Below are 17,114 nucleotides of genomic sequence, written 5' to 3'. Positions count from 1 at the left end.
GGCACACGCTGAACTCACGATGCTAGCTGAATGGTTAAGAACAAATGACTTAAACTTCAATGTACTCCAGTCCCCTCACCTGTTAACGTAACCACTTTTACACTGGTGTTGAGTGACTGAACTGACACTTAGAAGGCCCTGGACACACAGCCAGGCTGAGCAACGTCTACTAATAAACGTCAGTTCTCGGGCTGGAGAGATGGCTCAGAGGTTAAGAGCACTGGCTCCTCTTTCAGAGGACCAGGGTTCAATTCCCAGCACCCATATGGCAGTTCACAACTGTCTGTGACTCCAGTTCCAGGAGATATGACACCCTCACACCAGTGCACATAAAATAAAGTTAAATAAATTAAAAAATAAATAAATAAATAAACGTCAGTTCTCACCACTGCTTTTAAGTCTTTTATATGCACTGGCCCCCCTCCTCTTACAAAACCTCAAGGAAGACTGTTTGGCCAAGAACTGTCTTCTCCCTTCACCCCACAGAAGTTACCGAACCACCATATCTTAAGAAGCAACCTAGTTATCACTACATATAACCTCAACCACAGGCCAAACTGACCCTAAGTTCCCAGATTCAGTTTCAAAGAGTCCCCCTCCTGACATCTGCAAGTAGCTAGCCTTTCGACCTGGTGGGAAAAGAGGGATCCCCAACATTTATTCAACTTACAGGCAGAAGCCATGTGAAAATCACAGTGCCAGATGTACACTGAGCACTCCTGAGAAAGTAGCTATTGATGGCTGAAGCAAAGCAAGAGTTTTCAATTCTTTTACTAATCCAAAAAGTTTAAGGGCTGAAGCCATAGCTCAGTGGTTAAGAGCACTTCTTGTTCTTTTAGGGGACCAGAGTTAGGTTCCCAACACCCACATTAGGTGACTCAAAAACACCCGTAATCCAGCTCCAGGAGGTTTCCACATTGCATGATGCATATAAACTCATGCAGCCTCAAATAGAGAAATAAAAATAATATTTCTAAATACACAAATTTTGCAAAGTCAAAAACAGTAGTTTTTTAATTAGCCCAACTATTTTGTTTGTTTGTTTTGTTGAGACAGGGTTTCTCTGTGTAGCTTTGGAGCCTTGAACGCACAGAGATCAACCTGCCTCCGCCTCCCGAGTGCTGGGATTAAAGGCGTGCGCCACCCACTGCCCCGCTTAAGTAAATAGCCTAACTATTTAAACTTTTTATGACAAGACGTTTCTCTGCCATGATACGTGAAGGACGTGAATGGGAAGCATTTATCTTTGGTAATCCCTTCACCAACATGTCTTCAATACTTTTCTTGGACTTAAACTGGACTGCAAAACTACGTCCATTCAAAGCACACTGAATATAGCTAAGTGAAGTTTAAAGGCAACTAACCCTTCAGGAAAGGACAAGAAAACTAAACAGCTCCACAAGCAAGCACCGTATTTCTTTATTGCTTCTGGGCAAATATAATCTTAGATGTTGAGATACAACTGGAAAAACTAAACCTGGCAAATGGGCGTGGTAAAGTACGCCTAATATCGCACCAATATGAGGACAGGAAAGGACCGTGAGTGGGAAGACTAGCCCTTAGCAAGAGCATGCCTCAAAAAGCGAACAGAAAAAAATCAGACCTCTAGTGTGGCCTACCATTCCTTCTGTGGAACTGCCACCTAGACCTAGTGCACACCTCTAGCACTCGCAGCCAAGAGGCAGCCTGAGCCCTGGATAGCTTTGTTGTGATAGCTTTCCCACGTGGCGGCCCCAGGGGAGCCTTGTGCATCCGGGGCCTGGCCCCTGGCACACCTTAGGTGGTGTCTGGGGACCCCAGTAGCTCCCGGGGGCCGCCACGGTGTGATGTGGACAGAAAGGTGCCTGTCCGTGATCCCAGACGGGGCACCCGGCGCCCCTCGTCCAGCAGCCCGCTCGGCTCCAGAGGCCTCCGCCTGTCTGGAGTCGCTCGCCCTAGTCCTCCGCCCAACTCCCACGAGTGACCGTCCCCCCCAGGGCCCACCGGAGGAAGCGTGCGTTCGGGGAAAAGTGGCCCACGCCGCAGCTCCCCCTCCGCCCACTCGGGGATATCCCCGGGGCCGCCGCCATGTTCCCCCGCGCCGAAACCCGCACCTGACACCGCGGGCCGCGCACCTGGGCCACGCCGGGGGGAAACGCGCGACGTTGCGGGGACCCTGGAGAGAGAGAGAGACTGCGACTTCACCGGGGAGGGGGGGTCACAACCTGCTAGCAGAACCCGCCGCTAATTCATCCCGAAGCGGGGAGGCGTCCAGCCCGTCGCCTTAGTAATGCGTCCCGCCAGGCTCCACCCTGATTGGCTGCGGGCGCTGTGACGCAGCGGCGTCCCCGGCTACGTAAAAGCCCTTGTGCGGAGCGCCCCGCCCCTGCTCCGCAGCCCGGTGAAATCCCGACGACGTCGTCGTCGGCTAGGCTCCTTTAAAGGGGCCGGTGCCCAGATCTTGGTCCGGCCTGCTGCGGGTGACTGACTGGCTGAGAAAGCAAGTCGGGTAAAGAGCGGCGGGAAACCAGGATCGGAACTCAGTGAAGATCTCTCTCTCTCCGTTCCGGGGAACCCAGTTGCTGCATAAGGGATATCAAATCTAGAGCGCTCATTTGCAAGCCTGATTTTTACGCCCCAAGTCAAAGAGCAAATTAGCATCCAGCCAGTTCTAGAACCCCGGGTCCGGATGGCATAAAACTAAAGAGGCACCTTCGACCTCTGAGGTTGCCTAATGGAGAACACATTCATTCGAGGCACTAATTTACACTTGTTTCCTCGCCCCAAATCAAAGAGCAAATCCACAGTTCCTGGCGCACAACTGTTGCTAATTCAGCCGTGTTTGCTCAGCTCTCAATTTACACCCCACCCCACCCCCAGTACCCCCCACCCCCACCCCCGACAGTCCACCTTGTTTTTGGAGCATATTCTTCTTGAAAGGTCTTCAACTGTTGCTAATTCAACCTGGTTTGCTCAGCTCTCAATTTATACACACACACACACACACACACACACACACACACACTTTTTTTTTGTAGCATACTCGTCTTGAAAGGTCTTAGTGCCTTTCTACTGCCAAGGGTCTGAACCCAAACCTACTAGGCGAAGTGCCTGGGTTTAACCTCTCTGCACTTCCCCTGCACAATGCCTTCCTGCTGGCAAAATCTTTAAAAATAATAAACATCCACACATAGTCCACAGAACCCCTCAACAGCCACTTTTGTATGTTTATACTTTAATTTGTTTATTTAACATGGAACAGGGAGAAACGAATTTTCTTAGTACAGGGTAGCTTGTGTGGCAGTACATGAGTGTAACCTCAGCACTCCCTGTAGCAGAGCCAGGAGGATTGCCTCAGCAAGACTCGGATTGTTATTGTTGTTGTTGTTGTTGTTGTTGTTTTGGTTCTGTTTGTTTGTTTTTTCTAGACAAGGTTTCTTCATGTAGCCTTGGCTGTCCTAGAACTCGCTCTGTAAACCAAGCTGGCCTCAAACTCAGATTCGCCTGCCTCTGCCTCCCTAGCGCTAGGATTAAAGATGTGGCTACCATCTCCCCACAAAACTCTCAATTCTTAAAAAGGAGTACTAGATACTTTCCTGCACAGAATCAGCATTACATCTCCTTTACTTTTGTTCAGTATTTAAGTATTTGAGATGTGCCAAAATTGTATTTGAAAAAGAAAAATACAACAAAGGAAAACACAAAAATACAGTTATCCCTTTGAGGTTGGGTGGACCTCATTTTTTTTCTCTAAAATCGGAGTTATGGAATTTTTTTTTTTTTTTTTTTTTTTTTTTAGTGTTTGTCATTGCTTTAGAGTGAACGTGGTGATCCCCCAGAACCCTCAAGGATTTTCTGTGACTTCTCTGAGGACTTGAGGAGACTGGCTGGACATGGCCCTTCTTCTACTGGAGAGGCCTCTTGTGCATTACAAGGGTAATGTGGCTGGAGAGACAGAACTGATATACCAGTCAAGACATCCAGCTGAGCCCTTTCCTCTTCTGACCCCTACTCATGTTGGACCCCAAAGTTTAGGGTCTCAAGTGGGTGCCCCAGGAACCCAGGTTCCAGTCCAGTTGATGCAATAGCAGGAGGATTTTATTGAAGCTTCTATATAGAAGGGCAAACTCTGCTCCTAAGAGCAAGAGCCGCATCTTACTGCAGCCACATGGGGGTTTTTAAAGGAAAAACCCACAAAAGCCATAAGATTACAATTCCCATACAATTTCATTTCACAAGATCATGGTCTGGTTATAGAGTGATCACAGAGGGGGTACAGTTACGTCCACAGGTACATTCTTCCTGAAACCTCAAGGGGGGGTATCAGGGCAGGAGTGGAGTTTACACAAAGGTCACAGTGGTCCTTCCTGGAACACCTGCAACTATCCCAGTCACAGTTGAGCACATCTCTTAACAGAAATCTTTTTACATTGTTATATGTTTGCAGGGGAGATTGAACAATGGCTAAGTCAGGTTGCCCTTGGAACTAGATTTTTAGTTTCTCATTTCCTGGTGCTTGAAGTTTCTCTTTTCCTGAGGCTTGGGGGTGTAAGCCTGAAGGATTAGGGTCTTTCACTCAGAAGTAGCTGCTCTCCATATGAACTGCTAATGGATAGCTCAAAGCATGCTGATTCTTAAACCTGAAAACATCATCCAAGTCTTATGCTTCTTTTCTTGGCAGGAAAAGGAGCAAGCTGCAGTAACTCGTTCTTCATTTGGTAGAAAAATGTCTTAACAGGACCAAGACCATTGGACCTCTTCACCACCCAAATGAGGTCTATGAGCTAGATAATAGCATAGTGTGAACATTATTTTCTTTGTTTTATTGTTTGCCCAGTGCTCAAGATTGAGTCCAGGACCTTGCATAGTCTTTTGTTGTTGTTTTGGGGGGTTTGTTTTTGTTTTTTGTTTTGTTTTTTTTTTTTTTTTTCAAGACAAGGCTTCTCTGTGTAGTTCTGGCTATCTTGGAACTCAATCTGTAGACCAGGCTACCCTTGAACTCACGTAGATCTGTCTGTCTCTGTCTCCCAAGTGTGCCCAGCTTGACCTTGCATATTCTAAGCAAGCTGAATTAGATCCACAGACCATTTTTTCTTGTTTTAAATTTTTATTGAGAGACAGACTCTCACTAAGTAACCCAAGCTGGCCTTCAGCTCACCAAGTAACAGGTTGACCTTGAACACACAGCCCTCCTTCTTCAGGGCGGGTTACCACCACACCCCCATGTGGCTGCAGTAACCACCACACCCTGCCATTGTCTTTGTTTTGCTACCTGTCCTGGGCTTACACAAGAGGTTAACAGAGGAAGGGCATGAGGAAAATCTCTATCCTCTTTTTCCATCTCTCTGAAGTCTAAAATTATTTATTTAGAGAATAACAATTGCTATTTAAAAACTTCATCCATGTAACCAATACTTGAATTTCTGTGAGCTTTAGCCAACCTCTAGCATGCATGTGTCTCATCAGGGCATCCAAAGTACTTGAGTTTTAGGTGCATCATACCTAACTGGCATGATGTTTCAATATGGTAGACCAATTTGATGCCAGGTGGTCTGGGTCCTTGGGAATACATTAGGACAGTGACAGGAATTTCAGCCACACCCCCATGGTTGCACATGCCCCGGGGGCAGGGGGGGGGATACTTAGTCATTTCCACCTAGTCATTTCTGGGTCATATGTCCTATGTCCTACATAACCCATGCGCTGCGTGGTCACATAAATCGCGAGCTGTGTGACCACGTGATCTATGCGTATGTGGGGAGTAGCCACGTACTTTTTTTTTTTCCCTTCTAAAAACCATCATACAGAAAACAGGAAAACAAGCCCAGCCTTGGAGCAAAACTGCACAAGTCTGTCCCATAGGAATGTTATCTTCCCCTGGACGTGAAACTGGTTTTGTTTACTGTCTTCGTTGCTAGGGGAGAGGCAGGGGGGAGTTCTGAGGGTGCTTGCTTAGCCTTCTCTGCTTCAGTAGATGTTACTCTTCAGGCTGAGCACCAGTGTGAGACGTTGGTCAACGTCTCAGTATATCCACACCAATGACACACTCAGGAAGGGGAGAAGTGGCCTCTAGGATGGTGGCAGGATCCAGGAGACCCACTAAGACAGACCTAGGCAAGGACTCTCTTTATTATCAAAATTCAGTAGTGTCCCATTCTAATGGTGGATAAGGGAGGGTATTGAAAGAAGAAAGGATACAGCCGGGCGGTGGTGGCGCACGCCTTTAATCCCAGCACTCGGGAGGCAGAGCCAGGCGGATCTCTGTGAGTTCGAGGCCAGCCTGGGCTACCAAGTGAGTCCCAGGAAAGGCGCAAAACTACACAGAGAAACCCTGTCTCGAAAAATCAAAAAGAAGAAGAAGAAGAAGAAGAAGAAGAAGAAGAAGAAGAAGAAGAAGAAGAAGAAGAAGAAGAAGAAGAAGAAAGGATACTTAGGACTCCTGGATAGTTCCAACTTAGATCCATTGACCAACTTTTCTCAAAATAAATAAATACATACATACATAAATACATAAATAAATAAATAAATAAGAGGACTTCTCTTCCCCCAGTCTGTGGTTATTTAAAACAAAAACCAAAAATAATAATGATGTTTGTAAGACACTTAGAAGAAGGACCGGAGAAACCTGTGTGCTGGGTCCTCATGTATAGCCGTTTCTCCTTCAGCCCTTGCAGTCTGTCTAAGAATAGGTTCAGGTCTTAAAATTGGGCAACAGATTATAATTCTCCATTGGGGTGATATCTGACTCCACCCTTCTACTTATCCTGATCTGCTGAGACTATATATTATACAGTACCCTTATTGTCTGCCCACATATCGCCTTCCTAAAAAAAAAAAAAATGTTATGTTCCATCAGCCATCTTCATAAGGTCAGGTCAAGACCCCTGGCTGCCACTTAGACCTTGCTATCCATTATGGTAATTAGATTGCCACTGCTTCTCACAGATGTCTCTGCTATTCTGGCATCTGTCATTCCCCCAATGCTACTAAAGGTTCCTGTTTTATAACATCTTTCCTATTAGCCCGGTCCTGCTTTTAGAAGACGAATGCCTCAGAGCTTCTCAGTGATATTGTTACTCCCAGGCAGAGCATCTCTCATCACCTTAATAAGCAGCGTCATCCAGGCCCTTTCTGAGGGACACAGTGAGCAAGAAAGTTTTCTAGTCTGTTGGCTGATGTTTTTGAAGCTTCTATAAGGTTTTTCATCCCTACATCCATGTTGTACCATGAGGGTTCTGGCATCTCTGTTAGTGTGGCCATTTGCATTGGCCATACTTAAAGAACCATCCCAGCAGTATGTTAGAATTGGCTCCCAGAACTCTGACCATAGTAAGAAACATTTTGCCATGGAAGATGTTCCTCTGGCTAGTTAAGTTATCCTATCCGCACTTTTATATTCTGTTTCTCCCTGCATCTAGACATAACCCTCCCACTGTGAGAAAAACCTTACAGTCCCTTTTCCCTCACTCATCATCAAAATAAACTTTGACCCACAGACCCAAGTTGAACCTGTATCTTCCATGAAGTTAAAGAGGCCTGCTTGAATCTGAGGGTTCAAGGTTCCCAAGAGAGCCTCACCCCAAGGCTCAAAGTTCTGCTGTTTCTGTGTCAGCTTTGGCACTGGAAATATGCCCAAGATGAGAATCTAGCCAGCTCTAAAGTTCCAGGGCTATGACTCGTTTTTCAGTTTGGATGCAGGTAACAAAAATCTTATAAAATTCTGCTGAACATGTCTTTCAACGCCAACATATTGTTTGCCATCCATCTCCAAGTCCTTATAGGAAGTACTCAAACCTGTCAGACACCAGAGACCACATCAGCTAATGCACCTTCTTCGCCTGCACCCTTCCCTTGTTCAGCAAAGTCATCTGCCACAGTATCCCAGGGTACTATTAATACTCCAGTAACTAGCCATGAGCTCGGTTGCCGTTGCCTAGCAATGGGACCCGTCCTGGTTACCACCCTGTCCTCTTGAGAATCCCAGCTTATAGTCTCCAGCCTAGGAACACCTCCTGCTGGTGGCTTCCTGGAAATGGGGGGGGGGGGGACTGAAGTAGAGATCTGCTTCCAAGACTCTTGCTCTCAAGAGAAGATGGGGTGAAAGAAACAGAATATGGAGAGGAGAGAGGAAAGTAACAGTGTGGTCTCCGCAAGAGACAAGCTTCAGCTAGGACCCATGGGAACTCTGGAGCAGAAATTACTCCACGTGCTCACTCAGCTTTGAGACAAAGGAGCTTATTCTCTGTTGTTATATTCCAGTGTTGGTCAGTTATTAAGTACGAGTGACCTGAGGGTGTGGTTACAGAACCAGTGTAGCCAGGCACCCACACTCTTCTGATGGCTGTCCCCTGGAGAAGAGGGGTAACTAGGAGCCGTTAACAATCAAAGCTCATGGCAGCCGGAGGATGGGCACCCCATATTGAAAGGACCCTGTCAGCATCCACAGCAGACACATGAGGACCACGAAGTTAACACTAGCCTCTTGAGTGTACATGCCTGGGAATCTCTGGGAAGACGCAAGAGGAACTCTTGCAATAGTTGCTTCTGGGTGGAGGAATTGATACCAGCAAATGGGCATGTCTATATTCCCTAACCCACAGTTAGAATTCTATACAGGTGTATGTCTTTTCAATTTTGAAGTGGAAAATAAAAAAATGAAACCCCTTTTTTATGTAACCATAAGTTTATAGGATGGTATTAATCTCCTCTACTGCCCAGAAGGGTAATTTCTCCCCTACTTTCTGAATCTTTCTTGATTCCTTACAATACAATATGCAGCTGATGAATGGCTCAACCTCATGAGCCATTGATTTAATAGGCACATTTAATAGGGCACTGTCTGCTGTGCTCAGGGAAACAGGATCACAAGCAGCAAACCCCATGTCCTAGTTCTTATTGTGCTTTTGTTACTGTTAAATACCTATGTGGCCATGCAATTGCTTCTGCTGCTGCTTCCAAACGTGATAGTAATAAGGTAGACTATGTGCTCAGTAATAGACTTCAGAGAAGGGCCAAGTGAGGTGCTGCCAGCAAAACTGGAACTACTCTCTCCAGTGGTAATGAGAAGGAATACACAGAGCTGGCAGAGGCCACAGACCCTTAACTCATCCCTGGTTCAAACGACATTTGAAACAGGACGTTTTGACTTCCCGAGAGGCAAATGTTGTCACTGATAGTTCAGGAGCTTGGGCGCTACAATGAATGGAAGAAGTTCATGCTAACACACACACACACACACACACACACACACACACACACACACTGAAAAGATGATTCTTCTTTTCACTACTTCGCTAGCCCCTAGATCTTGCTTTATGCTAATCTACCCAGCTGACATCTCCAGAATGTCTGATCCACTGACTCATGACGGGCACACAGGTACCTCAAGGTGTGCATTGCCCTGCTCCCTCCTTGGGGGAGGGGAGGTAAAGGGGGGAAACCATGGTATGGCATGTGCCTAAGGCCATAGTTCCATATCTAAGGCTTTTTCTCTCCAGCATTCTAGAAGCCACTTCTTCCCCTTGTCCCTTGAGACAAGACCCAAATGCAGGACTGGCTTTGCCTCCTCTATTTAGTCTTGAGGTGCGTCAGTATCTTTTGTTAATTTCCTTTCATGTTAATGGTTCCCTCCTCCCTCCCTTCTTCCCTGCCTTTCTCAGTCTTTCCTTTTTTTCTCTCCTTCCTTCCTCCCCTTCCTCTTCCTTCATCTCTCTCCCGTTCTCCCTGCCCCCTCTCTTTTCCCCCAGGAATCCAACTGACTGTACCTAAATCCCTTCTCCTTCTACGCTCTTCCTTTATCCCTCCTTAGTCAAATAGACTAGTTGCTTCTTGACAGAACTCTGGCTGATAGATACAGCGATAAACCTCCCTTTCTTCTTTTTGCCCTTCTTAGTCAAATAGACTAGTTGCTTCTTGACAGAACTCTGACTGATAGATACATCAATAAACCTCCCTTTCACTTGAGCTAAATGTGTGTGGGATGGGGAGTCATTCATCCAGCACAGACACAATCATTTCTCTTGCAGACACAGTGCAGACCCTCGGAGTCTGAAAGGAATTCCTCAGCGATAAGTAACAAATCCAGCTAACAGTGGCTTAAACTGCAAGGACATTTATTATTGTTCCAAGTATAGAACCAGCCAATACAGAATTGGTTGTATAACTCAAGGATGCCACCTGAGTCCAGATTCCTTCATCCTGCTCTGCTTCCCACGGCTCCAAGGGTCACAGTAAACTCCGGAAACAGGAAACAAGGAAGAGGTGTTCTTAGTGGGAGGCTTTTGTTTGGTTCCTGGTTTTGTCTTGTTTTCTGGAGACAGTCTCTTGTTAAGCAAGGCTGACCTTGAATCTGAACTCCTGCTCCCACCTCCCTCTTCTGAGATGACTGGCTCAGATCACCACTGGCCCAAGGGTTTGTAGTTTACACGGGGGCAGGGGTCTAACCAGAACCTCCCCAACAGATGTCCCTTTTTGCTCAGTTTTCTAAAACACTGGCCACCTTCATCTATAAGGAGGTGGAAAGCATGTATCTAACCTTCTAAACTCTGTAGTGGAAAATGGCTATAGAGAGAAAGGTTGGGGTAATAATCCCATAGTCAACCTATGTCTCAAATGAACTGACCCTCAGACTGATTGTCCCTCCCTGAGAAATTCTTCTACTGTTTGTAAGAATGATAAGTGGCAAGGCCACAGTCACGACAGAACCCAGTATCAGAGCTTTATTAAGAGTAAGAGGGGGGCTGGAGAGATGGCTCAGAGGTTAAGAGCACCCACTGGTCTTCCAGAGGTCCTGAGTTCAATTCCCAGCACCCATATGGTGGCTCACAACCTTCTGTAAAGAGATCTGGTGCCCTCTTCTGTGTACATAATAAATAAATAAATCTTAAAAAAAAAAAAAAAAGAGTAAGAGGGGTAGGGGGGACCACAAGAAAACCAGGCCTGAGGAAAGAGCCCATGCAAAGAGAGAAAGATGGGGGGGGGGCAAAGAGAGAACAGAACAGAGAGAGTGGGTGGGGTCTGAGTCATGACTTTTTAAGGTGCAGGTGGGCTTACAGAGCTATGCCACACATGCGCCAATTGCGTGAGCATGCCGCACATATGTAATCACCAGCACACACTGATGACCCCTTGTCTAGCTCCTGAACTGTGCATGTGCAGTCATGCAGCTCTAAGGGGAAATACCTGATGCCCAGACACAGCTTCTGGCAGGCAACACCTGGACCCAGGAAGAGCCATAAGCTGACCCCACCTAGTGGAGCCTGCATCTAAGAGGAGGAAATACCTGACATTCCAAACATTCCCTATACAAATGTCAGTCAATCAGGGTCCTGAGCCCTGGAAATCCCACACCCCAACCTCTGCTATGATTAAAAACCCCACCCTGCCTGGGCTCTGGGCTCTCACCACTGCATCGGACAGAGAGACCAAGCTCACAGCTTGAAGATAATAAAGGCTCTTTGTAGCTGAAGTTTTCTTGGCCCACGGTCAGGACAAATCTCTCTCACCCACCAGTCCCGCAGCTGCTCGGACCCAAGCAAACACACAGAGACTTACATTACTTATAAACTGTATGACCGTGGATAGGCTTCTTGCTAACTAGTTCTTATATCTTAAATTAACCCATTTCTATAAATCTATACCTTGTCACATGGCTTGGTAGCTTACCGATAACTTACATCATGCTTCTCACAGCTGTGGCTGGCAGCGTCTCTCTTCCTCAGCCTTCCACCTCCCAGAATTCTCCCCTCTCCTTGTCCTACCTATACTTCCTGCTATTGGCCAATCAGCACTTTATTTATCAATCCATCATCCACGGCAGCTCTTTGCTTTTACATGCAGGACTCAGTCTCCGTGGTTGTCTTTTGGGGTTCCTCTGCCATTTGGGCATAACACTGTTACTATACTTATTACATTTCTTTGTTGATTTGTTTTTGGAGGGCACACTGCCACAGTGTGTATGTGGCATGTGGAAGGCGGAGGACAACTTGTCAGAGTCATTTCTCTCTTTTTCTGCCCTGTGTGAGTCCTGGAGAATCAAATTCCGGTAGTCAGGCTTGGCATCGAGGATTTTTAGCCTGAGCCACTGGCCTCTCTCTGAGGCGTTCTTACCCCATCTGCCAATAGAATTATGTATTATCTTTCCCACATTATTTCTCCTAACAGCAATAGCCTTTAAGACCCAGTGGCAACCTCTTGAACCTCCATTTGTGAGTACATGGCATTGAGGGGGCCAGGCGAATAGCATGGCAGGCCCCTAATAACTCAGTTAAGAACTAGGCCTCAGTTCCTACATGTACTAGGCCCGGGCCAAACCCCTCTCCCCACACAGGCAATAACCAAATAAAGACCAAGCCCGAGACTTGTCCAAACTTGACCCAAAATGGAAAAGCAATAGCCTTAAGCCCACCCCTGCTAGCCTTAGCCAATTAGGAATGTACAAGCATAATTGCCACTTGCTTATGCCGATCGTAGGTAAAATGACCAAATGACCTAACTGCCCTAGGAACTCCCATTAGCTGTGCTTAAAAAAGAGCTTACACATCTCTCTCAAGGTTGTCGCCATTTTGCACAGGTGAGTGACTCCACATATGTGTGGTATAACCAACGCTCTTGTTGATTGCATCATGACAGGTGGTCTTTTTGGGACTGCTCATAGACACTAACAGCATGACCTCTGATAGCCACACAATCTGTCTAGGATGGTCCACCACAAATCCATATTAACTGTATATTTTATTTTTGTTTTCTGGATGCATCTGGAGCCTCAAGATTGGGAAGAGGCTGTTTGTCCCAGGTTAGCTAATTCCCAGAGACAGCAACTAACCTTCCAGGACAGGAGCCTTTTCTAAGCAAACCAACCAGTCTGGAGCACCCCATTCCCTAGGTTTTATACTCCAAGCCAGTATCTGCCTGTTACAATCCCACCCACACCCCCATTCCCCCAGAGCTAAGTATCTGTGTAAACTGAGGGTTTCAGCACCAGATGTGTAAACCAACAGGATGACTACTTCAAGGTGTGGTTGAAGGGGAGGTTTTTATTGTAGAGATGAGGGAGAGAACAGCCAGAGACATCTGAAGGAGTCCAGAGCAGGGAGAGATTGCAAGTAGTAGAATGAACATGGCCAGCCTACTGGACTTGACCATGAGAGGACAGAGCCAGGAGGAGATCAAGTGACAGAGACACGCAGAGAAGACCAGGGAGGGCAAAAGGCAGAACATAGCCAAAATAGCAGGGTTATAAGGACAATGAGAAGCTTTGGGGGAAGGGAAGCCCATGAGCTGGAGGGAGTTGGAGTGGGGTGGGGGGAAGGTGAGGAGAAGAGCTAGGATATCAGGATGGGCTCTGAAATGTGTAACAGGTACTTGTGATACCGAGGGAGCCTGGAGTTGAGTACTTGCTTCGGGATGCTGATAGGCACCACAGATAGCCATGTGTCCATTCTGCCAGTGATGAGGACACGGGTCCTTCTTAGAGGGGAACCGGCTTCACAGGTTTCTGAGGGATGCTGGCGTTTGTCTAGCCATCAGAATTTGGACCTGACAGTATCTTCTAACAGGATGGCCCTGTACTCCAGAATCAGCCCACTCCTAAGCCTGCTTTGCCCTGCCTCACTCACTCTTTTTGTGGAAACCACAGTGGCTTCTTCTTGTGCACATTCTCTTGCTTCTTTTGCCTCCTAACTTACCCTGTTGCTTCCCACTGAAGCCCCAGATGCCAATCACTTCTCTTGGGAACCGTGAACTACAAACTGTCTTTTCCATGGGTATCACCTCCTGATCTGTTAGCTTCACCATAACTGAGTAATAATATACTTCTTTTTAATTTGTTCAGATGTGTTTACTTTATCTTATGTGTATGAATGTTTTGTCTGCATGTATACATGTGTACCACATGATTGCCCGGTACCCCGTGAAAGACAAAAGAGGGTGTTGGAGCTCCTGAAACTGGAGTTATGGATGGTTTTAAGCAAGCAATGATGCTGGGAATTGAACCTGAGGCCTCTGCAAGCATGATAAGTACTCTTAACTGCTGATGAGCTGTTTCTCTAGCCCCATAACCTATATTTTAAAGTAAACCCAAGTGAGCTTCTCTGCATTTGCTCTCTTTCTCTAGAGACCAGCTCTGTGAGAATACTGTTCCTTCCCTACAATGTGTCACTTTATACATTCTTCCCCAGACCATCTGCCCATCAAACTTGCTACCAGACATGTCTTTCCATGTTTATGTTGGCCACCTCCAGAAGTATAGCTTAGCCAGATGTCATGGCACATACCTGTTGATTATAGCACTTAGGAGCCTGGGGCAAGAGGATGATGAATCAAGACTAGGCACAAGGAGTTCAAGGCCATCTTGTACTACATAGTGAGAGTCTGTGCTGGTTAGTTTTTGCCAGCTAAAGTCAGTTGGGAGGAGGAACCCTCAATTGAGGAAATGCCAACAGACTGGCCTGTGGGCATATCTGAGTAACATTTTCTTAATTGATAACTGGTGTGGTAGGGTCTGGTCTACTGTAGGTGGCACCATCCCTGATAGATGGTCCTGGAAGGTGTAGTTGGTTTTTTCTTTTACTCTTTGGAGGTGTGCCACCCAACTGGAGTTAGTTGGAGACTTATTACATGGAGACTTATTCTTACTTATAAATGCCTGGCCTTAGCTTGACTTGTTTCTAGTCAGCTTTTATAACTTAAATTATCCCGTTTCTCTTTAACTGTGTTTTGACTCTGTGCTTTTTGCCTTCTTTTATTCTATATATCTTTCTTTCCTTCTTACTCCGTGGCTGGCTGTGTGGCTGTGTGGCTGGTCCATAGTGTCTTCTTCTCTTCCTTTTCTTGCTCCTTGTTCTCTTCCCTAGATTTCTTCTCTCTGCCCACCAGCCCTGCTATTTCTCTCTCCTGTCTAGCTGTTGGCCATTCAGCTCTTTATTAGACCAATCAGTGTTTTAGGCGGCAAAGTAACACAGCTTCACAGAGTTTTTTAAAAATGCAGCATAAAAGAATGCAACACACCTTTGCATCACTAAACAAATGTTCCACAGCACAAACAAATGTAGCATATCTTAAAACAATATTCTACAACAGGGAGGTATAAGAAGATAGATGAATGTGAGCCTCAGAGCAAGCTAGGAAGCAGCCCTCCTCTATGGCCTCAGCTTCTGTTCCTGCCTCCAGGTTCTTGCCTTGAGCTCCTGCCCTGGCTTCCCTCAATGATAGAGTCCAACTTTATGGGGAAATAAACCTTTTCTTCCTCATGCTGCTTTTAGCCATTTTATCACAGCATTAGGAAATCAAACTAATACAGGCCCTGTCTCAGAAAACAAAGGGAGCCAATAATTTTTAAAAATATGTATTTTCATAAAAAGGCTTTTGGGGGCTTAGGAGAACTACACAAGGGAACATTAAAAGAAATGAAGCCCATCTGCTATAAATGTATCAATGATTCAATGTTATCACAACCCCAGAAATATATTATCTTCATTTTACAATTATTGTACTAGAGTTAGTGTATTGGTCTCCTGTTGATGCCGTAACAAATCTGACATAAACTGAGTGGCTTAAAACAAGAGAAATGTAGCACCTTGCAGCTCAGGCATCCAAAGCAAAGGGCCTGTGTGTATGAATTACTTTGTGTCAATGGGACAGAACCCTTGACAGAGATGACTTGAAGGAGACAGTTTTTATTTGGGTAACAGTTTCAGTCCACTCTGTCAGGGAAGCCATGGTGGAGTTCTCAGCAGCAGGGGTGTGAACTGGAGGCCGTGGACATGACGGTAGACCAGAAGGCCCAGAGTGGCAGAGACTAGGGGCCAGGCCGCAACCTTCAAAGCCCAGTGACTTATTTTCAGCCTGGTCCTTTCTCCAAAGGTTTGTATGGATGTCTGAATTAGCTACTGGATGAGGAATAGGGATTCAAAACATGAGCCTATTGGGGACATCAGAGATTCAAACCAGACCACTGAACTAGCATGTAAGGGTTGGGACCACTGCTGGCTTCTGAAGGCACTGAGAAAGATGTCATCTCTTTCCTCTTTTCAGTTTCTGGTGGTGAGGTCTACTCTTTGTTTTATGGCCCTTCCCTTTATCTTTCAGGTACGTGGCTCCAACCCCTGCTTCCAAATCACTTCTCCTCAGCCACAGTCAAATCTCCCTTCGTCCTACTCTAATAAGGACACTGTGATTACATTAAGGCCCACCGGATAATCCAGGATAATCCCCTCATCTCGAAATCCTTCATTTAATTGCAATTTCCAAGTTTCTTTTGCCATGGAAGGCAGTATACATAGGTCACAGCTCTAGTGCCTGGATGGTTTTAAGGGCCAATCCAGGTGCCTGCTGGGCTGCGTTCCTTCCAGTACAGAGGCAATTCCATGACCTTTCCCTTTCCAACTTCTAGAATCCACCGGCACTTCTTGCACGGCGACTCCCTTCTCCACCTTCAAAGCTTCATAGCATTGTCAGATCTCTCAAGTGAACTCCAGTCCCCCACATCCATTACCATAGTTCATTGTCTAACTCTGGTGGCCCTCTGCTCTCCAATTCCGAGGAAAAACCTAACGTAAAAAATACTGTTTGCCATATAATGTCACATTTCTACAGCTTTGGAAAATGACGCTATGGGCATTTGGGGAGGCAGGGGAGTGCTACATTGTCTCTGCTACCCCACACAGAAGGCAGCTTTGGAGGTTGTTGGCTACAAAGGTGGCAGAAGCAGATGGGAGGGATTACAAAATAAGCAGAAAACTTGGGGGATTGATGGTTATGATTATCTAATTGGATGAGCTTCGTGGGTTTTGAATTCTGACATATGTCAAAACCTAAATTGTATGCTTTAAACATGTGCTGCATGTCTTTTATATCTCATTAATCTGTTTTCTAAAATTTCATAAGAAAAGAAGGCCGAGACCTGGACACGCAGAATCAGTGCAGCCAGGATGCACGTTTATTCTTGTGTTTGATGCCAAACTCAGTACCTGATAGATGTTCAACAAATGGCCATTTCCTTCCTTTTCAAAACCTTTGAGATCATTGATCAGCCAGAGTTTCTGAGAATCCCAGGAGCTTAAAGAAGCTGTGAGTGGCTATTTTCTGAGAGAGAGAGAGAGAGAGAGAGAGAGAGAGAGAGAGAGAGAGAGAGAGAG

The 17,114-nt window shown here is 46.1% G+C and overlaps 1 protein-coding gene across 3 annotated transcripts in view; it reads right to left on the bottom strand.

The window, feature by feature from the left end:
• The window catches only part of Lclat1 (lysocardiolipin acyltransferase 1), a 132,600-nt gene extending 130,290 nt beyond the window's left edge, over positions 1 to 2,310 (bottom strand). The window contains exon 1 of one of the 3 annotated variants that reach the window (XM_042266774.2): positions 2,205 to 2,310. The gene's annotated coding sequence lies outside the window, so the exon portion shown is untranslated. Of the gene's footprint in view, positions 1 to 2,093 lie in introns of all 3 variants that reach the window. The other 2 variants (XM_006990688.4, XM_006990689.3) reach the window with 2 other exon arrangements.
• Positions 2,311 to 17,114: the final 14,804 nt, after the last annotated feature.

Source organism: Peromyscus maniculatus, chromosome 22, assembly GCF_049852395.1.
Source record: "Peromyscus maniculatus bairdii isolate BWxNUB_F1_BW_parent chromosome 22, HU_Pman_BW_mat_3.1, whole genome shotgun sequence".
Taxonomy (NCBI): domain Eukaryota; kingdom Metazoa; phylum Chordata; class Mammalia; order Rodentia; family Cricetidae; genus Peromyscus; species Peromyscus maniculatus.
This window is presented reverse-complemented; position numbering and strand designations above follow the sequence as displayed.